Source organism: Girardinichthys multiradiatus, chromosome 20 (assembly GCF_021462225.1).
Source record: "Girardinichthys multiradiatus isolate DD_20200921_A chromosome 20, DD_fGirMul_XY1, whole genome shotgun sequence".
Classification (NCBI taxonomy): domain Eukaryota; kingdom Metazoa; phylum Chordata; class Actinopteri; order Cyprinodontiformes; family Goodeidae; genus Girardinichthys; species Girardinichthys multiradiatus.
This window is the reverse complement of record NC_061812.1, coordinates 51,566,286-51,589,851: the sequence shown is the minus strand read 5'-3', so window position 1 is coordinate 51,589,851 and position 23,566 is coordinate 51,566,286. Positions and strand designations below refer to the sequence as shown.

Genomic DNA, 23,566 nt, shown 5'->3' with positions numbered 1-23,566 from the left:
AAGCTGAGCACAGGCAACAAGCAGAAGAGACTTGTTTGGGCTAAAGAACACAAGGAATGGACATTAGACCAGTGGAAATCTGTGCTTTGGTCTGATGAGTACAAGTTTAAGATCTTAGGTTCCAACCACCGTGTCTTTGTGTGGCGCAGAAGAGGTGAACGGATGGACTCTACATGCCTGGTTCCCACCATGAAGCATGGAGGAGGAGGTGTGATGGTGTGCTTTGCTGGTGACACTGTTGGGGATTTATTCAAAATTGAAAGCATACTGAACCAGCATGGCTACCACAGCATCTTGCAGCGGCATGCTATTCCATCCGGTTTGTGTTTAGTTGGATCATCATTTATTTTTCAACGGGACAATGACCCTAAACACACCTCCAGGCTGTGTAAGGGCTATTTGACCAAGAAGGAGAGTGATGGGTTGCTGCGCCAAATGACCTGGCCTCCACAGTCACCGAACCTGAACCCAATCGAGATGCTTTGGGGTGAGCTGGACCGCAGAGTGAAGGCAAAAGGGCCAACAAGTGCTAAGCATCTCTGAGAACTCCTTCAAGACTTTTGTAAAACCATTTCAGATGACTACCTCTTGAAGCTCATCAACAGAATGCCAAGAGTGTGTGGAGCAGTAATCAAAGCAAAAGGTGGCTACTTTGAAGAACCTAGAATATAAGATATATTTTCAGTTGTTTCACACTTTTTTGTTCAGGATATAATTCCACATGTGTTAATTCATAGTTTTGATTCCTTCAGTGTGAAGCTACAGTATTCATAGTCATTAAAATAAAGAAAACTCTTTGAATGAGAAGGTGTGTCCAAACTTTTGGTCTGTACTGTACATATATGTACTTTATGCTTCATTTCTTAGTTTATTCCATGTGTATTCGAATTTAACCTCCTCTAGGTTTATATTTGTATTTTCCTTTATTTTGTTTCTGCATATGTGTGTTTAGTAGCCGTTTCTTCCATCATCTGCCCACCCTTCTCTCTATACTACCACCTTGGGAATTCAGCTCATTCTGTCCACCTGTGACTGCCATTTACCTTAATCTCTCTCACTTGTGTCTCTGTGCCTTAACTTTTTCCCTGTATTTAAGCTTGTTGGCTGTCATTGCCCTTTACTGGTTCCTTCCATTTACTTCTTGCTTCCCGTTCTCCATTTAACTGAAACATGACACTTTGACTCACTGTATGTGCTGTCTCTTCAATCTTTAGCCTTGAAAACTGCTTAGCTGTTTTTCTCTCCTAGATGAGAAGCTCTTACTGCCTACAGTTTACTTTTCCTTCACATAGAAAGTACTCCTGGATCAGTGCTTATGTGCTCTTTTTGTGTCTCTGCTATGTTCCCTCAAACCCCCAGACAGTAATGGCAGCTGGCTGCTCACACTGAGCCTGGTTCTGGTGGAGGTTTCTTCCTGTTAAAGGGGAGTCTTCCCTTCCACTGTCACTACATGCATGCTTGGTATGAGGGATTGCTGGAAAGTCAATGTTACAATGCAAGCATCAGTCCACTGTTGCTACATGCTCATCAATGAGGAGTGAATGCTACAAGTAAATATCTTGATGCAATCTGTTGGGTTTTCTTAGATAAAACACATTTTAATCAATTTGAATAACAAGCTGAATTTGACCGCATTGTTTGAGAACTAGGATCACTTGGAATGTAGGTACTTGACTTGGAATCTGTACTATTTGATTGAATTGACTTTGTAAAGGTGATGTGTTGTGAATTGCTGCCATATAAATAATTCAATTGTTATTAAGACTTCTAAGATTCTGGTCAGTTTAACTGTTGCGTCCTTTCTCAGCAAGAATTATTCATTACAAAAAAGCTAACAGCACCACTACCCATATGCTATCCTATTAAATCAAAAATATTCCATTCTTTCTACTTTGTTCCAATATAATCCTGTTAAGACTTAACACTGCCCAATTTAGATTCCAGTCAAAGGTACGTGCAGTTCAATATAATACAAGTAGAATGCAATACAATCAGTTTTAGAGATCTCAAAGTGCAAATTAGTAGATCTCATCAATTCGTCATTTTGATTCAACCCCCTAATACACTGTCACAATATTGCATATTTGGCATTTAAAGGGTTCATGAACTTACATTGCATCATGTAAATAATGCTCTGGCATTGTTTTTCCATACATCTTGTTCTGTGGCATAAACTTTGATCTAGAACTAAGCCAAGCTACTAGGAATTTTTTTTTTTTTGACCTGTCAAGAAACTTGAAGGGGTACATGTACATGTACGCCACTGCTACAGAGTTTAAGCATGTACTGATCAAATGTTGCTGCACTGACCCAACAATAGCATTAGTTTTAGGCTATGCCTGCCAACTATCAGCTTTGATGAACATTCACCCACTTCAGCATGCCAAATGCTTGATGTGGCTCCAATGACAGGATAATCCAGCCAATTTTCAAACTAAGTCAGCTGCAAATCGTTGTTCCTTAGGGACATAAAAACACTGTGCATTGACCCTTCATCCCCAGTATGTCAGGTGATCTTAATGTAAGGAAAAGTAAAAGCTATAAGACAGAAAATATTAGGTCTAATTTATCGTTAATTTGACTAAAACATATTATTACCTTAGACCCATTGTTGGTTAGTGAGAAAACACTTGCATGTTTTGGCCTGATTGATGCTGAAATGCGAAGCAGAGCTGGCTCTGAGTTTGAAGACCAAATATACCATTTAGACCCAATACCCACATCCTTTTTTGAACATTTATTTAACGTTTTTTAAAATGATGTTCTTGATATTATAAACTATTCTCTTCAGATTGGCATTTTCTCTGCTGCTTTTAAGACTGTCAATATTAAGCCTCATCTGAAAAGATGTAACTTTGATGCCTCCATTTTTAATAATTTTTAACCTGTCTTTAAAAGTTTAAAAGAAGCTTGTTCTCAATGAATTAAACTGTTATTTAAACTCTATCAATGTACCAGAAAAATACCAGTCTAGTTTTAGATCTAATCATACCATAGTAAGTGATTATAAATTCCTTTAGATGCAATATAGATCAGAAAAAACCTCAAGTATTGGTAACACTGGACCTTAGAGCAGCTTATTGCTCTGAAATGCTTCAACTCACATCTTAAAAAAAGAAAAGTCTGTGAATATAGGATATTGTTCATTGGCACATTTTTGTTGAAACTATGGTGTTCCACAATCTTCTATTTTAGGCTTGAGGAACACCAAGCTATTGGCACAGACATTTAGAGATAGAAGCTCACAGCTTTGAATGTATTATTTAATATTAATATTTTAATATTTTATTAAATAATATTTCCTTCTGTTAAGGGTTGTCCTGTGAATACCAGCCCAATAAGGTGGTGGTGTTAGAACAAAATTGAAAGTGATGAGCCAAGCTCTGGCATTATTGAACAGCAAAATTCTGCACACACACGGAATGAATTCACACAATTTCTTAAAATACAAGAATTTATTAACAAAACTAAGTCAACTCAAAGTCAAACATATTTCAATCAACAAACTCTTTACTATGCTAAAACAATCCAACTAACTACCAAGCAGAATTAAAGAATAAGAAAGACTAATGGGCTATGTACAATATAAACAAGTTGATTAAAGATGGTTGAAAACCATGACCAAAAGAGTGATGCAACATTACCATGCAATATTTATGTTTAAGAACCAAGGATTATCTTGAAGAATCTGGAAATGAAGTTAAGTTAGTCTTGGAACTAACTTAAGCTATTATTGGTATACCTTCAAACAATGCAAGATCAGATAAAACATTATTTTAATAAAAGTATATTTTAAAGAATGATTTGCTGAATAAAACCAACCTTCTGGATGACCAATTCTCAACGGTGTTTAATTAGCTGCCTTTATTTGTTAAAATAATATTTAAAGAAATATTATTAAGGAAATAGTAAAATAATATTTAAGGAAACAAAAAAAAAAAAAGAACCAAATCTTTGAGAAATGGGGCTTAATGGTGTTTAACTTAGTTATCAAGTTTAGAAAAATAATATCAACATTTTTGGGTAAATGACCTTTAGCTGACTCTTAGCAGGCAAGCACGTGTTCTTAGCTAACAAAAGACGTTTATAGCTTATCATCAGAATCAAACACATACCATTAAAATACCACTAATAAAAGCGTTGAAATGCATAAGCGTGGATGGTGCGTTATAGCCGATCTTCTGTGTTTAAAATCACCCTTTAAATAAAGTTTGTCTTAACTTTAAAAAAAACACAGAACACATAAACTGAGCACATGTGCTGACAACTAATCTGCATGCACTAAGATGGCTGAGTTTAAGTCATAAAACGAAAAATGTTTAGATTATTTCATTCTAAACTACTTCTCTCTGCCCAAAACACTACCTCTAATGTGAACCGTGCTGAGGAAAAGTTGTCTGGGGTGACGAAGTTGAGAAAAGCATTCACAGTGAACAAAGGGTTAACTTGCAGCTAACATCCGGAGCTGTGGGGTGGTGCGGTTCATGCTGCACATTGTAAGGATTATGATTATTGATTAATTAATACCCATCAAGAATTATAATTTAAAATCGTAATTAAATTTTTTTTTTTATTTCTTTACCAAAAATCATTACTTACGAATAGAAATCAGAGATGTCCTCTGGTGTTGTGATTATGGGCTCAAAGCTCTTTAATAATTACAAATTATTAACCAAAACTACAAACTGTCACTATTTATTCAACCACTTCACCGAAGGTGGGGAAACTTCGACCTTGTTTTGACAGATAAATCACTCTTGCACGAAATAAACACAAACGCTTCTCTTAATTATATATATGAAGATTTATTGAAGCCAAATAATCCTGATATACCATTATTCTGGTCCAAAACCATCACCTAACTAACAAGCAGCATTCTACACAAAGGGAATAAAAATGACTACTTAACAATAATAATAAAAGAAAAACATATTTGCACATTTAGTGTCTATGACAATCAAACCAGTGGTTTTTTTATGGACAAAATTTGTAATTTGGGGAAGAGAAGTCTTCCTGGTGCTGATGTCTCGATTGCAGCGATCAGTTGATAAAACGGTAGGGCCACGCCCCTTTAGCCACAACACAGCTGATCGCCCCAAATCTTAACAAAGAGTCATAAACTCAGAGGCGGGAACTCAGTGGAAAATCTCCAGCAATAAAACTGGAACAAAGAGTGGTCAGACCACGAGGTACAGACCGCAGGTGCTTTGAATGAAAAACTTTTAAAAGTCCGACTTCTAACTCCTGCCTGATTTGGGATCAGCCGGAAAAAAACATGAACACGCACAATTTATGGAGGTTAATTTGTCTCAATATTATTCAATCAAAAAAAAAAATCTAATCTCAATCAAAAAAAGAAATTGTGGTCAAAACTTTTGGAATATTCGATCAAAAAAAACTAATCTCAATCAAAAAATATTAAGTTGTTATCAAAACATTCAGAGTTGTAACGATTATTTTTTTTTACTGGAATATTTTATTTTGGGGAGAAAAGAAATTGTTTGATAAAACGTTTTTTGATTAAAATGACTCATTTTTTCTCATGAAGAGAAAAAAGTTATTTGCAAAACATAAACTTTTATATGCGCATGTCAAAAATCTTTGGTTACGAGTCTCTCTTTTTTGGTTTTGACGCTCTCTGTTTTTGGTTGAACTCAAAGAATTTTGAGTGCTGGAAACATGAACATCCTGGGCGGGGCCTAAAGACGAACGCTGTAAGATGTTTCCCTATTGGTTAGCGCTGACTAAAGCCGCATACTCTGATCCCCCGCACCTCTGAACTTCTGCTCGAACTGCAGGCCTTGCAGCGTCGCTTCAGTGAGGAGACATCAACTGTACAGAAGAAAACTGCGGTCAAGTGAGCCGACAGTCAGAAATACGCGGTCACGCCAGCCGACACCAGCTCTCTCTTATGATGCGTTCACACCAAACTCGGTTTGTGCGAAAGGAGTGGCAAATTTACATGTTATCCCTATGTAGAGGCGCGTTCAGGAGCAGAGTGGCGCGGCGTGTTGCGAAGGACACGGAGGGCTCGTTGCGGAAGGCGCGCCAAGCGAAGCGGGAGCGATGGACGAGTTGAAAAATCTGAACTTTTTCCTAAATTTGCATCGCGTCAACCAATCAGGGACTGGATGTGGCTGTGACGTAGGGTGAAGGACCACAGTGAAGAAGAAGCGGTTGTCAGTGAAGATGGAGGACCAGATCATAGTGGCGGTGTGCAGCAAGCCAGAATTGTATGACTCAACTAATTACTTTTACCGAGACAACTACAGAAAGGACCTGATTATGTTTAGGCACAAATATCTTATATTTAGGAGATGTGGACATTAAAAATCGGCTGTTTTTTTATTGAGCTGAGATTTATTTACTCACCGAAGACAGATAGACAGGCGTTCAGCAGCGGGGATACAACGCCGGTAGACCGCGGTGAAGCAACCGAGAGCAGCTAGCCGAAATCTGGGTGCCTGACTCGGATCGGCCGTGGGCTGGATACCGCTGGCTCCGCGGAGCTTGAGTTTCCGGTGTCCGGCTTCGGGCTGGCTTCACTGAGGTCGCTGGTAGTTGGTGTCCCGGAGGCCGATTCGTCTCCCAACGCGGGGCAGCAGATCATCGAACTGGGTCCTGGATAGACGGAAGTACCGCTGAAATCGACCGTCATCCAGATGCAGCTCCTGGAGTAGGTGGTGGTAATCTCCGAACTGTTCCCGTCCCTGAAGAATTTGGCGAACCCAGGGACATTGACGTCGGCAGCGTTTTTCAGCTCTCCACAGGTAAAACACCGTAATTATCCGTGAAATCCATGTCCGCCATGTTCAGTTGAAATCAGCAAGCAGCAGATGGAAGCTCCTCCTACTTGATGACGCGGTGAAGCGTTGCCGCTTGTTGCCAAATGGCAACGCGGAGTTCACGCGGAATGTCAAGCAGGCAATAGCACACAAATCAGGCGAAAAATTCGCAGAATCCGCGTTTGGTGTGAACGCACCATTAAAGATTAGCATCGCGCATACAAGGTGCATTACGGTAATGAAGCAGAAAGGACCCCGATCCTGGCCACGGTTGAGAAAATAAGAGGAAAACAGAAAAGGAACCTTCAGAACATTTACATTAATTACATTTTTACAACTTTCACATTCATTTTTTATGTAAAATAATAAATATTTAATATTTTACTGTACAGTTTTGGAGAAATATCTTGTCAAAATACCTCAAAATGCTATTATATGCATTTGTCCCACTTTCAGGAATTTATTTCTCCAAAACCATGAGAGGTGACAACACAATCTCTTCAGATTTTATTAGAGGGTCATCTTTATTATAACCAGAATTAGTATTTCATAATTTTACTGTAAAGGTTTGGAGAAATACACAACTACCCCAAGTGTAGTATAAAACAGAGTCCATGTCAGGCAGATGGCATCCCATAATCCTGTGTGTTGTCCTCACAACCCGTGATACTTCCTTCCTCTCCTTTGCAGTTCCCACACCACACTGTCATGCTGAAACACAGAGTGCTTTCCACCGTGGCCCTGCAGACATCTGTAAGCAGCTGAGGAGATGAAGAAGAGCTGTTGTTGTACCTTCTTCAACAGGTGAGGGGCGTTTCCGGTCCACGAGAGGTCAGAGGAGATGTGGATGCTCTTGCACTTTAAGCTGTCCAGACCACTTCCCACAGGACCTCACCAAAAAGAAGCGTTTGTGGTACTTTGTTGGGGTAGTTGTGTATTTCTCCAGAAACCTAGAGTGAAATTATGAAATACTAATTCTGGTTATAATATAGATAACCCTCTAATATAATCTGAAGATATTCTGTGGTCACCTCTCTTGGTTTTGGAGAAATAAATTCCTGAAAGTGGGACAAATGCATATAATGGTTGAGCATTTTGACAAGATACTTCTCCAAAACTGTACAGTAAAATATAAAATATTTATTCTTTTACATAAAACATGAATGTGAAAGTTGTAAAAATGTAATTAATATAAATGTTCTGTAGGCTACTTTTCTGTTTTCCTCTTATTTTCTCAACCGTGGCCAGGATCGGGGTCCTTTCTGCTTCATTACCGTAATGCACCTTGTATGCGCGATGCCTGCAGTTTGAGCAGAAGTTGAGGTGCGGGGAATCAGAGTCTTTCACCTCTAAATGCACCTATCCGGTTTAATATGAAAAGAACGAAATTACTTTGATGTTGATTTCTGCTCTCCACCGGTCGAGGAGGGATCAGGTCTGAAGAAAAATGGAGGGGGGGGGGGGGGGGGGGGGGGAATCACGCGTCCGTGATCAAATTAAAGAAAGAAAATTCCACATCCGTCCAGGAGGGGAAAAGATGAACCGTTAGTCGCCTGCATACACAAGGAGGAAAACTCATCTCCTTGGACATAGAACCTCTGTGGGTTTCCACTTTTGCCGGGTGTCGGTGTTGTCTTCGATCGGTGAATAAATCCTCTGATCTTCTCGTAACAGACAGATAGCTTTCAAGCTCTTCCGGGAATGGCCTTGTGGAGCAAAAGTTTGCCTGAGAGCTTTTGTCTCTCCAGATATGCGACTCCGTTGCACTGTCCTGTGAGACAGGTGGGAAATGGCAACGAAACTCTGCATCTCAGCCGGTTTATGCTCCCAGTGACGTCAGAGCTGCGACGTCTGTTGAGCTGCGTGTGTCAAAATGTGCGACCAAAATGGATGGCCCCAACAACATGACTGCTGTAGCCCCGGTGATGCGGTTCCGTTGTCCTTCCTTGAGACCGGGAAAAACTGCTCCATTCGGCGTTGTAGAGACAGGGTCTCTGCTAGGAACTCTCTGGAACACCGTTTGCATCTGTAGACCTCGAAGAGAAAGGTCAAGCAACGCTTTTACCTTAATTACCCCCGTTCATGAATGAATACCGGATATACAAACAGCAAATAATTCCTACTTAACTTAGTACATATGATCGCGTGATCGTATGACACTCTTGGATCCAGTTTGAAGAATTATGACTATTTGCCAGTAAGGAGACATTAGCGTGCTGTGTCCCTCCGTCCAGTTCCGCTGGGGACCTGCATGGAAGAGGTCAGTCTGTTGTAAAAGCGGGTTTTTTATTCAAACAGTGACGTCACGGGAAGTTCGCTGTTATTCTTGTTCCTGACTGTGCAGGAAGTCGGTTATTGCGATTTATTTTGAAAGTTCCAGAAAAGTTATTACTGGCCTTTAATGTTGTAACCCATGGCTGGGGTCCCAACACAGCCCAACTTTCAACATTGGCGATAAACCCCACAGATCAGGTCAAAAACCTCTGCATCATATTTCATTTAAACCTAAGTTTCACAAACCACATTAAATATTAAAAAACAAAAATTATTTTCTCATCTGAGGAACATTGCCAGAGTGTGACAGTTTCTCTACCAGTCCACTGTGAAGACTCCAGTCTGTGATTTGATAACTTATGGAATAGATTATTGTATTGCTCTTCTTTCTGGTCATCCTAAATTTGTTTCAACTACAGCTATTTTAAAATTAGGCTACCAGAATACTGATGAGGACAAGAAAGCCAATTGAAATCACATCAATTCTAAAGTCTCTGCATTGGCCAGCTGGCTGGTTTATTTTAGAACTGATTTTAAAATGCTCTTATGGGTATTAAAACTGTTTATGGTCTAAGCGCCAGCCTATTTATCAGATTTTCTTTTGTCCTATAGTCTCTCCAGGTCACTTAGGCTTTTTTGGAACCTAGAGAGGGAAGTAAAACACTGTCATGTTATGTTCCTGAAGACCTGATAGCAGCTGAGAGTTTTAATGTTTATTAAAGTAAACTGAAGATGCATATATTCAGCACTGTTTATTTACATTCGGTTGCAGATTTTAGCAACTGTTATATTATCTGTTCTGATTTTATTATTTTATTTCTATTTCAGCTATTAATAATAATGGTATTTAAAGTCATATTTTTTTATAATGTTTTTTTCTATTCTAGATTTTATTATTTGCTATTTATGTTTTAGGTTATTATAACTACAGTATTTTTATGGCTTTTATTTATTTAAGTAGTGTCCTATTAAAAATACACTTATATCTCTAGTGTTTCCTCACTAACCTACACAATTGTGTTTCAACAGTTCCTCAGCCTTCATAATTGATTGATTGATTTCTTGTGTGTGTCTCTAGTGGTTTTATATACTGGTCCTTCTCAAAATATTAGCATATTGTGATAAAGTTAATTATTTTCCATAATGTAATGATGAAAATTTAACATTCATATATTTTAGATTCATTGCACACTAACTGAAATATTTCAGGTATTTTATTGTCTTAATACGGATGATTTTGGCATACAGCTCATGAAAACCCAAAATTCCTATCTCACAAAATTAGCATATGTCATCCGACCAATAAAAGAAAAGTGTTTTTAATACAAAAAATGTCAACCTTCAAATAATCATGTACAGTTATGCACTCAATACCTGGTCGGGAATCCTTTGGCAGAAATGACTGCTTCAATGCGGCGTGGCATGGAGGCAATCAGCCTGTGGCACTGCTGAGGTCTTATGGAGGCCCAGGATGCTTCGATAGCGGCCTTTAGCTCATCCAGAGTGTTGGGTCTTGAGTCTCTCAACGTTCTCTTCACAATATCCCACAGATTCTCTATGGGGTTCAGGTCAGGAGAGTTGGCAGGCCAATTGAGCACAGTGATACCATGGTCAGTAAACCATTTACCAGTAGTTTTGGCATTATGAGCAGGTGCCAGGTCGTGCTGAAAAATGAAATCTTCATCTCCATAAAGCTTTTCAGCAGATGGAAACATGAAGTGCTCCAAAATCTCCTGATAGCTAGCTGCATTGACCCTGCCCTTGATAAAACACAGTGGACCAACACCAGCAGCTGACACGGCACCCCAGACCATCACTGACTGTGGGTACTTGACACTGGACTTCTGGCATTTTGGCATTTCCTTCTCCCCAGTCTTCCTCCAGACTCTGGCACCTTGATTTCCGAATGACATGCAGAATTTGCTTTCATCCGAAAAAAGTACTTTGGACCACTGAGCAACAGTTCAGTGCTGCTTCTCTGTAGCCCAGGTCAGGCGCTTCTGCCGCTGTTTCTGGTTCAAAAGTGGCTTGACCTGGGGAATGCGGCACCTGTAGCCCATTTCCTGCACACGCCTGTGCACGGTGGCTCTGGATGTTTCTACTCCAAACTCAGTCCACTGCTTCAGCAGGTCCCCCAAGGTCTGGGACCGGCCCTTCTCCGCAATCTTCCTCAGGGTCCGGTCACCTCTTATCGTTGTGCAGCGTTTTCTGCCACACTTTTTCCTTCCCACAGACTTCCCACTGAGGTGCCTTGATACAGCACTCTGGGAACAGCCTATTCGTTCAGAAATGTCTTTCTGTGTCTTACCCTCTTGCTTGAGGGTGTCAATAGTGGCCTTCTGGACAGCAGTCAGGTCGGCAGTCTTACCCATGATTGGGGTTTTGAGTGATGAACCAGGCTGGGAGTTTTAAAGGCCTCAGGAATCTTTTGCAGGTGTTTAGAGTTAACTCGTTGATTCAGATGATTAAGTTCATAGCTCGTTTAGAGACCCTTTTAATGATATGCTAATTTTGTGAGATAGGAATTTTGGGTTTTCATGAGCTGTATGCCAAAATCATCCGTATTAAGACAATGAAAGACCTGAAATATTTCAGTTAGTGTGCAATGAATCTAAAATATATGAATGTTAAATTTTCATCATTACATTATGGAAAATAATGAACTTTATCACAATATGCTAATATTTTGAGAAGGACCTGTATGTACTTCTGTTTTAAGCTCTGTAAAGCACTTTGTGTTACACCTGACTTTATGAAATGTGCTCAACAAATAAGGTTTGATCGATTTGAGTGAGGGATGTCATAGCACCAGTGTAATGTACTTTGTTCTAATGCAGTAGTGAATTGTAAATTTTACACCCTTCATCCCAGTACAAATGTACTATACAAAACAGGTGCACATCAAAAGCAACACACATACAAAAGTTACAGGACATGATCTCTTGGGCTTCGTTTCTTCTTGTTTAGACCCAATTAAAATGCGTTTTTAGATACATAAACATATGGGGCAAGAAACAGGGGGATAGCAGCTTTATGACAAAAGGTCACGGCACAACGGAGCCATTCTCTTTCAACAGGAAGACAACCACCTGCAGAACCAGTGTTCTGTTGTGTTTATGTCACTCTACTGTTCATTCAGCTTAGTGTAAACCCACAAGCACAGAAACACTGGGGCAGGAATACTTCTCATGGGACACACAAAAAAATGCGGGATCGCAAAGTCAATGACAGCAGCAGGTTCTGTATCATAAATGTAAGTTATAAAGGAAAGTAAAGTGAAACCAACTTATTTTACCCTGCTTTGTTTCTCATCTAAGCAATAAACAGCTGCTTGTTTTCTTATTTTATTATTGCACTGTTGAATTCAATGTGTGCTAATGAAATAACTTACAAGAGTCATGTTTTCCAGCCAGGTATAAAATAACACCAACAGACTAATGTTCAATGGCTCATTAAGGAAAGGCAAACATAGACGCCGCATTCTCACAGACAGTTGGCATTTCTATCTTTATTAGAACATTGTGTTAAATTTCATTCATTTCAGTAACCCCTTGGTCGTGCCTAACCTTGACTCATTTAGATACCTCTTCAATCATAACATTACCAGAGACAAGTATTTCTTTTTATTCCTATAACCCAAGATCTGTTTGAAGCCTAAGGTCCATAGCTCCTATTTTATCAACAATAAAAATTTTTATCATTGTTACTGACAACTGGTATTATGATGCGAGACAAATGACCACTTAAGATAAACAAGGACAGTCCTTATGGATTGTAACCAGCAACTAGGCTTGCTGGGAACCAAAAGTGAAATTGTTCATCTTTACAGCAGTCTACTGGGCTATTATGGTTATGAGAGTTAATAGCTCTAAAACATTCTCTAATCGCAAAGTCACTGACTCCTTCAAATTTTACTGCCATTGTTTCGCCCATAATAATACTGGCAACTGTTGTATTAACACCTGGGTCCAGCTTTGACTGTTTCTGCCTCTCTTCTATCTAATCTCAAATGACTCTGCACACCTAGACTTTCAACCAGCAGGAGGAGCCCCATGAGAAACGTCTCACCACAGCTAACCTTAACCATTACTATTCCATACTTTCTCCTAACCTAACCCATCCATAAACACAATGCAGACCTTAGCCCTAATTCACACTCCTAACCCCAAATATGTAGTTCCACCTCTATAGGACATTAATTACATCATTATGGCTTTGGTCCTCAAAAGGTCTATCAGCCATCAATAGAGAGGAGATCATACAAGAAAAGTCCTGAAAAGGCAACAAGAACAAGTACATGAACTCACCCACACAAACAACCACACACCCCCACACCCACAGATATGTACATAGATCTGCAGTTATATGTTCCTGCAGGCTTGACACACACTCACATACACACAACACTGCATTCATTCAAACCCTGACAGAGGCATACAGACTCAAAGACATGCATCTGGATGTGCATTAAGACTTTAATAAAAATTCTGTCTCACCCTCAGACATACACACGTGCTTTCATAGATGTCGCCAATGCATGTGACAGTCTTGTCAACACCAGAGGCTGGTAAAAGAGGCAGTGGCTTGCAAAATGCTGCATGCTGATTGGTCATCACCATACCAACAAGGGAGGGCCAGTGTCAGAGACTGGGGAGGAGGAGATGTGGACTGATTATAAAGCTCTCCCGAGGAGCAGTTTCTGCTCTGCTGAGCTCTTACCACTGTGATTCCGCGTCTTTATTTAGTCTTTCCTATTATGTGGCTGGCGAGCCAACACTCGGTGCTCTATAAAGGGACAGAGGGAGGGTGAAAAGCTTGAACTGTCAGAGAGAGTTGTTTGTCTTTCCTGTACTTCCCACCACCCCCTACGTCTACCTGCCCGCCTGTCTGTCCATCACTGTTATCCAGCCGTCTGCATCTTGTGGATCTATCTCTACTGTGGGTAACAACTAGGAAGAAAAGGGAAAACCTGAGCATAGAGGCAGCTCACCTCTGCACCCCAGGGAGCCTTCAACTCATCTCTCCATCTAGTCGGCTGTAGATGACCTCTGCGCTCCTGTAAGTAATCAGCTTCGGCTGCAGGCTCATCAGATCATAGTTTTCACCAAAACACGGCAGCCTAAAGACGAGGGTCAAGGGGCTGTGAGGCAGAGATGGTGTGGCATGTTGTGCACTGAGGATGAGGGTTGTTCTAATTAGACTACTCATTAGGAAGAGGAATTCATTACTGTATGGGTGCTGATTTTTACTTTCCTGTTTCTGCTTTGATCCTTCATCTCGAGGTTAGAGCAATGATATTTAGAGGTTACATTATTAAAATGTAAAGCAGGTTTTTGAAAATCCAGGGGCTTTTGACCATGTTGCCTGGTTCTGTCTTTAATGGTAATAACAAGGTCACACTGTTGGACCACAATAAGGGCAGTCCTTACATAATCTGCAGTTCAACAGGTACTGATAAGATGATAAGATGAGGCAGCATTTAGTAATAAGTCTAAGCCATCTGCAAAGAAACTGTTGCTTCTATGTGAAGGACATGTTACACGCCCTCGGAATTGTCCCTCAAATACCCATATACCCATCTCCTTAAAATGTAACCTGACACAGGTAAACCAGGAGCTCACCCTGATTCACAGAAATCGATCTTCAGCCACTGCACACACAGCACTGTTTACCTATGAGGGGCTGTGGGTGTAATTGGGTATCTAGCGTTTGTGTGTGTGTGTGTGTGTGTGTGTGTGTGTGTGTGCACAAGCCCTGCTTCCTTTTTCCATGTTTCTGTCATGTACTGTTGAATCACGCAGTTTACTCTGCTGCCTTGCTGAAGTGCCATCACAAATGGACTTAGAGAAACAGCTATCACTCCTCTGTTGTGGATGCTGCATTCTGTAATGCAACAAGGAAGTTTAAGTTATTTGTGTTGACTAATAATTAAAACTTCCTACTGACCATGTTGTGAAAAAAAGAGCAGCATTTTGAGTGGTAATGCAGAACATCATACATCTATAATATAAATTTACAGATAAAAAGGGAATAAATGCTTTAGAAATAATATGAAATGTTGGATTTTCTTTGTTTCTACTGCATTACATCAACACAATGTGCAATTCAGAGTGATTCATCAGGGTTAATAACATCAGTGGCACTGACAGCCATACTCTGTTATTTACTCTACAACTTACAGTTCTGATTAGCAAAGCAAACAGTGAAAGAGGAGCAAATGTTACAGGCTTGTTGCAAGTAGCAGCGGAAAATTCACTGACCTGAAGAGAGAGAGTTTTTGACTGAAAGAAGCCAATAAAAGAAAGGTAAAAGTAGAGTTTGGGAAGTACTTTGTCCACATGTTGTGACATTAAATCACAAATCATAGCAACACCAAGTTGCACATGATTGTGATGTGGAAGCAAACTGAAATATGGTGAACAAAATGTTACAGTTGAGATATAGATTGTGGTATTAAGTATGCAAATTAGCTAAATTAGCTAAATGTGACTTATGGTAAGTAACTTACCATAAGTCACACCACTCGATGGCAGAAAAAAGCTTCAAATAGATCCTTGGTCTGTGTAGAATAGGCATCAACAGGCCTAAGTTGGATGTATAAAGCAGAAAACAGAAGTACTAAACATGTCAACCTTTTTTTCATTGTTGAGGTTTTTATTATTTCTATCGAATTACAATTTCCACCAGATGTCAGCAACAGCACTCCACACATACAAAGCAATCAAACCAAAGTAGTCTGGAAATGATGTAACGTATAAAATATTGGAAAGACACTGGGAATGAGCACTGAACACACTAACAGAAATCTAATAAATATTTTCTGGAAAAGCTTGCTTGGGTGATTCAAGAGTTTGAATTGTTTGTGACACCATTCAAGAATTTCCTTAGCTGTGTGTGGACTGTTGTCTTGCTTTCTAAGCAAGACTATAGTCTTCAAACACAGTTCAATTTAAACATCCCTTTTCAGCAATATCCATGATAAACAGCGGAAGGCAACTGTCATAAAAAACGATGGAAACATCAAAAAAAGGAACACAAGAAAGTGTGAGAAATACCCAATGCTCAGGGAAGAGCTAGTGAGAGCCTAGCAGGTGAAGGCAACAGTCGTGGCCGTGGTCATTGGTGCACTCAGGCCAGTGACCCTGACACTGGAGAAGTGGCCCCAACAGATACCTAGAGACACATAGCAGATCTCCATTAAGAAGGGCACAGTCCTAGAATCAACAACGATACTGCAAAGGAGCAACAAGCTTGAGACAAACAGCCACCGATCCCACACAGGGAAACGAGGGGTGGACCGACGTTTCACATTCAGTGGCTTTTCCTTATTTTTATTCATTTCTACTTTGTAGATACATAGTGAAGACATCAAAAATATGAAGCAAAAGTATATAGAATTTTTTAGCAAACAAAAAATTGTGAAATAACTCAAAACATATTTTAGATTTTAGATTCTTCAAAATAGCCCCCCTTTGCGTTGTACTCTTGGCATTCGCTTCATGAGCTTTATGAGGTGGTCACATGAGATGGTTTTCTAACAGTCTTGAAGGAGGCCCCAGAGGTAAGGCAAGGATGTTTAACTGTATAACACATTTCAGCAACAAGACAATTTAATATGCTTTACATGATAAAAAAAAAGTACATTACTTAAAAATAAAAAAGGTACATTGCAGTGGCGTGATAAAGGAAAATAAAGCGAAGTAAAGAAATGTTGGACTACAGGCTGAAATTAATGTTGTTTTGGATAAAACTTAAACAAAAACTGCAAAAATGCTGAATCCCTGGGTTCTTTAAAATCAAGGTTAAAAGCCATTTGTTTAGAGTTGCTTTTTATTGGTTTTTTATTGGTTTTTTATTTATTTTCCAGGCTAGAGGAGCATAAGAACTAAATGCTGCTTCTCCATGTTTGGTTCTGATTTTAGGGCTGTAGAGTAGACTTGATCCAGAGGACCTGAGTGGAAGGTTGGTACAACAGCAATAAATCTGAAATGCAATTTGCTGCTAAACCATTCATAAACTAACACACGTATTTTAAAGTCTGAGATACAGGCAGCCAGTACAGGGACTTTAAAACTGGGGTGATGAGCTCCGTTTTTCTTAGTTTAAGTGAGGACGCTGGCAGCAGCGTTCTGGATCAGCTGCAGCTGTCTGATCGACCATTTAGACAGACCTGTGAAGACAATGTTGCAGTAATCAATGTAACTAAAGATAAACGCATGGATGAGTTTTTCTAAGATCCTGCTAGGACATCAGTCCTTTAATTCTGGAAATGTTCTTCAGGTCAGGTCAAGTCAAGTTTATTTATATAGCACTTTATAGGAACAAGGCACTCAAGGCGCTGTGATAGAAGGCCAACTTAGTAGTTGTCTTCATGTGTCAATGAAGGTTCAGCTCTGAGTCCAACACAAGTTCCGGGCCTGATCAGTAGTTTCCAGCTGTGTGCTGACTCTTGATCGCTTCTCCTTTGATCCAAAAATGACTACTTCAGTTTTTATTGAACTGAAAACAATTATGGCACATCCACACATTGATTTGTTCTATTCAGCTAGTAAATGCTTAAATGGGTTCATAGTTACCTGGTGGCATTGTAATGAAGAGTCGTGTATCATCTGCATAGTTATTGTAACTTATCTTGCTGTTTGTTATAACCTGAACAAGGGGGAGCATGTAACTATTGAATAGAAGGGGCACCAAGATGGAACCCCGCATGTGATTTTTGTTAACTCTGAAGTATGGTTACCTACTGACACAAAAAAGTCTCTGTCCTTCAGTAAGACTCAAACCGGTCAAGTGCTGTACCAGAAAGGTCAACCCGGTTCTCCAGTCGCTTTAGTAATATATCATGATCATCAGTGTCAAATGCTGTGCTGTCCAATAATACTAACACTGTGTCACGATCTTTAGGTGTTTGGGTTTTGTTTTTCTTTTGGATTTTATTCTCTTAGAGCTCCATTAATCTTTCCTCGTGTTTTGTTATTTCTTGCATTGGGTTCATTGTGTATTTTTAATTATTTTCTGCTTAATATTTGTCCAGTTTTATTTATGTTATTGTATTTATTGCTCATGTCATGTTCTTTGTACATTCTTAGTTATTTCTCTTACATGTCATACCACTTCTCTCAGCCACTCTGCAATCCAGCTCATTCAGTTCATATGTAAAATTATGGACATACCTTCTCATTCAAAGAGTTTTCTTTATTTTCATGACTATGAATATTGTAGCTTCACACTGAAGGCATCAAAACTATGAATTAACACATGAGGAATTATATACTGAACAAAAAAGTGTGAAACAACTGAAAATATGTCTTATATTCTAGGTTCTTGAAAGTAGCGACCTTTTGCTTTGATTACTGCTACGCACACTCTTGGTATTCTGTTGATGAGCTTCAAGAGGTAGTCACCTGAAATGGTTTTCACTTCACAGGTGTGCCCTGTCAGGTTTAATAAGTGGGATTTCAAGCCTTATAAATGGGGTTGGGACCATCAGTTGTGTTGTGCAGGAGCTGGATGCAGTACACAGCTGATAGTCATATTGAATAGACTGTTAGAATTTGTATTATGGCAAGAAAAAAGCAGCTAAGTAAAGAAAAATGAGTGGCCATCATTACTTTAAGAAATGAAGGTCAGTCAGTCCGAACAATTGGGAAAACTTTGAAAATGTCCCCAAGTGAAGTTGCAAAAACCATCAAGCGCTACAAAGAAATTGCCTCTCATGAGGACCGCCCCAGGAAAGGAAGACCAAGAGTCACCTCTGCTGCAGACGATAAGTTCATCCGAGTCACCAGCCTCAGAAATCGCAGGTTAACAGCAGCTCAGATTAGAGAACAGGTCAATGCCACACAGAGTTCTAGCAGCAGACACATCTCTAGAACAACTGTTAAGAGGAGACTGTGTGAATCAGGCCTTCATGGTAAAATAGCTGCTAGGAAACCACTGCTGAGGACAGGCAACAAGCAGAAGAGACTTGTTTGGGCTAAAGAACACAAGGAATGGACATTAGACCAGTGGAAATCTGTGCTTTGGTCTGATGAGTCCAAGTTTGAGATGTTTGGTTCCAACCACCGTGTCTTTGTGCGGTGCAGAAGAGGTGAACGGATGGACTCTACATGCCTGGTTCCCACCGTGAAGCATGGAGGAGGAGGTGTGATGGTGTGGGGGTGCTTTGCTGGTGACACTGTTGGGGATTTATTCAAAATTGAAGGCATACTGAACCAGCATGGCTACCACAGCATCTTGCAGCGGCATGCTATTCCATCCGGTTTGCGTTTAGTTGGACCATCATTTATTTTTCAACAGGACAATGACCCCAAACACACCTCCAGGCTGTGTAAGGGCTATTTGACCAAGAAGGAGAGTGATGGGTTGCTGCGCCAGATGACCTGGCCTCCACAGTCACCGGACCTGAACCCAATCGAGATGGTTTGGGGTGAGCTGGACCGCAGAGTGAAGGCAAAAGGGCCAACAAGTGCTAAGCATCTCTGGGAACTCCATCAAGACTGTTGGAAAACCATTTCAGGTGACTACCTTTTGAAGCTCATCAACAGAATGCCAAGAGTGTGTGGAGCTGTAATCAAAGCAAAAGGTGGCTACTTTGAAGAACCTAGAATATAAGACATATTTTCAGTTGTTTCACACTTTTTTGTTCAGTATATAATTCCATATGTGTTAATTCATAGTTTTGATGCTTTCAGTGTGAAGCTACAATATTCATAGTCATGAAAATAAAGACAACTCTGTGAATGAGAAGGTGTGTCCAAACGTTTGGTCTGTATTGTATATATATATATTCTTTTTTAAAACTGACCTTACTTTAGGATGTTTATTATGTTGCTATTTTTATCTTGCATGACCAATGTCTGTGTCGTGCTATAATGCACACCTTCACAGGTTTAGCAACAACAAACAGCTTAAATAAGGGTGTGAAAGCTGAGTGGGTGGCACATGCTGTGTTGAAACTAAATTTAGAGGCAGAACTATTAAGAATTTTAGAATACATTTAGAAGACATCACTTGGTTTTGGACTTGAATTCCAAAATGTGACCTAATCTTAAAGTATTGAAACAAATATATCAGAAACCACATTTATTTGCTCTTGTTTTGCTACTTACGAACCCTATGTTTTAGGCATTTTTAAACTTGGCAGCTAATCTTAGGTAATAGAACACAAGCACAGGCCATGTGAGTCTGACATACAGTGTAACAACATATTGCAGGACTTGGCCAGTTAGAACAGATTTTACTGTGATTTAAATCTGTTTTTACCTTTGTATGCTGCAGCTGAGGCACCACAGTGTTTATATAAGGAGCTTATTATCATATGTGTGAATCATCCCAAACCCCCAGGCCCACTCAATCATGGTAATGTGAAGATCAACCTGACTGTGTTCAACAATGTCCCTGTCACTGTACACCACTTAGAGGTGGACAAACACAATTGGTCAAACTCACCAAATGAAAGGCTGTAGGTGTTTCACAAGGCTCATTGCTACTGTGAAGAAAAAATGCTATGACACTGTATCCACAGTGAAATTCCTCGAGCCACACACCACAGAGTGATTTCTAATCCAGAACCTGTTTTGCTTTATTCAGTATTGCAATCCCTCTTGACACTTTAACAAGCTAACATGTCTAATGTGAGAATAATGTGTTCATCAATTATTACTCCCAGAAAATTAATTTTGTTCACCTTTTTCAATTTGAAACCCATCTAAATGAACTTGTTATTTTGGTTTTGTGCTACCATACCCAACAAGAATAACTTTGTTTTGCTCAAATGTAATGATAATTTATTTCTATCAAACCATTTTTAAATTTTTCTTAGCTCTGTATTAATCCCGTGTGCTAACAATCGCAAGTTATAACCTGTGCAAAAATTTTTTACATCGTGTAACATTTGCAATGCAGATTTTTATTTGTATTCTCTGTATTTCCAGAAAAAAAGCTTTATTTGCCTTTGGTTTTCATTGCTTCCTAACTAGCTTCTCCTTTAACCAGCTGTAAAATATCAGAATAGCATGACAACAACATCCATATTGTTTCGATTGGAGAAATAGTGAAGAACATCATAAACAAGACCCACATGACCAATATAATGACAAGAAAGGCCGCAGCATCACACAAAGGTCATATTTTGCTACTGTGTGCATGAACAGATGTGTCTACATCATGCATCTTTGGCTGAATTAATTCTAAAAATAAAATACATAAATACAAAGAGCTTCAAATGTTGTAGAGGATATTTCCTTCACTCAGTTGCTTCACGCTTCAAAGGATGCCTGCAGGTGGGTGGCCAGCGAATTCACAGCTGAGCAGCCCTGCTAATTTCTCTGTTGCAATTATTCATCCTACCTTAGGCAGTCGCTGGTTTCAGAAACATTTTTTTTATTTTTTTAGGGTCCACTGCACAAACACAAAATGACAGATGATGTTAAGCACTAAAAAGCCACTTGATGCCTGGCTGGGCACCCTCTTGTCCACAATTTGGTAAAATCCATGGAGAACCACTGTGATCATTGTCAAGCTCAGTAGTGTTTTTAGGTGCTTTTCAGAAGTGCTTCTAAAAGTGGTTTTCTCACAAGTTGTTTTTCAAGCAATCCAGCTGTTAATTAAAATATTGCAATTATTTAATGTTGAGCTGGTAAAAAGAAATTACAATTATGATGAACACCCCTGCCAAATATGATTTTTGGTCTAAGTCACAAGCAATACAATGAAGTTGTTCATTTAACATGGACAAATGTAAAAGGTCAAAGGATGTAAATACTTTTGCAAGGATTGCACATGAATGTGCACAGATCTGTAAACAGTTCTCTTCATATCCACCACAGTAGTGCCTGTTATCTCTGTGTTTTGGAATTTGTTAAGCTGACTAGACAAAGAAAGCTCATACTGAACTTACCTAACACCTAGTTTGCTCTCTCTCATGCTTATTACATATGACATGCTACAGTGGGTCTAATGAATGAACCGAGATCTATGTTGAGATTAACAAGATCAAAAGCTGCAGTTGAATCCCATTCTGAACTAGATGTCTATGGTTCAGAATGGCATTTGTTTGCGAGTAGCGGCCATTGATGTGCTGACTCCAGCCTCAGTCCAGTCTTTGTGAAGCTCCCCCAAATTCTTGAATCAATTTTGTTAGACAATCCTCTGAAGGCTGCAGTTATCCTTTTTGCTGGTGCAACTTTTTCCTACCACCCTTTTTCCTTTCACTCAACTTTCTATGAGTATGTTGGATACAGGAATCTGTGAGCAACCAGCTCATTTAACAATGACCTATTGTGGCTTTTGTGGCGCTGACAGTGTCAATGATTGTCTTCTGGCAATATGTCTATTTAGCAGTCTTCCCCATTGGTGGGCCCAGCCATGGATGGAGAACAAGGACTGAACTGCACGCATAGAACAAAAGAGACGGGTAAAAACCCAGGACGGAGGAATCATCCAGCTTGAACTCTAATGATGTCATAGACCTAGGAAACTGTAGGCGAAGCAGCTCTCTTTTTCTCTGCATGCTGCTTTACATAGGCTGCATTAGGGAGGACATCTTTGGAGAAAACTTGGATCCAAAGTAAAGTATGGTCTGCTGTTTGTGTATGCAATGACTGTACCCTGGCCGAAAATAAGGCTAGCCACCTAAACCTGGCTGTCTGAGCACCTGTAGAAAAGAATCAGAAAGAATGATAGATTCCCTAAGAAGAGATGGTGTCCCGAATTACATTGATGAAGAGTTATTTTCCCCACTGACCGAGGAAGACGGCATTGTAACTGCAGCTCCGCAAGCCTAACTCGTGCACCAGTATGAACAGACACTCTCCCAAGTTGCTAGACTGAGAGCTGCCCCCACATCTTCCCTGTCCTTGGATCTCCTGGACTCTATTCTGAGAACGCTACCGAGAGTCATCAGTAAAAGGTTGTGTCTGGGCAGAGAAAATTATGTTAATATAAATGTATTTCATTGTCTTGAATTTGCTTTGTAAAGGTAATGACTGGTAAAGAGTCGCTTTACTCCTGCACTGTGAGTTTTTACAGTTTTTTCTGTGTTTTCCTTTCATTTCTTCTCACTAACCTGCTAAAATATGTCTGCCTAGTCCTTATAAACATGCTGAATTTTGTCTCCGTTATCTCAGTCGCTAATGCTAAAGCTCTGCTGATGCTAAGATGATAGCCACCAGTAGTTTTGCTCTGTTTACCACACCGCTCATTCTGTTTGATTCACAGTTGGCCGTAGCATGACACCAGCACTCATACACACAGTAATATTTTTCTTAATCATACTTAAAGGTAAATGTAAATTAGAGGGGATGCTAAAAGGCGCAGCTACCACTATTTTGTTTGTTGTCACTAATTCCAGATGTGACATCATCACACCCCAGTGTCTGCTGGCAAAATTGTGAGTCTTTATCTGTTTTTCGCTGTTATCTTGGTAGTCCATCACTCCATTCAATCAGTCACAGTGACGGCCAGTTTACACAACATAAAATGATTTCTAAATCAGCAAATTATTT

At 39.7% G+C, this 23,566-nt stretch overlaps 1 protein-coding gene across 1 annotated transcript in view; it reads left to right on the top strand.

Moving 5' to 3' along the window:
* Positions 1-13,795: 13,795 nt before the first annotated feature.
* cdk18 (cyclin dependent kinase 18) overlaps positions 13,796-23,566 on the top strand; it is a 103,841-nt gene continuing 94,070 nt past the window's right edge. The window contains exon 1 of the mRNA XM_047346864.1: positions 13,796-14,117. The gene's annotated coding sequence lies outside the window, so the exon portion shown is untranslated. The remainder of the gene's footprint in view (positions 14,118-23,566) is intronic.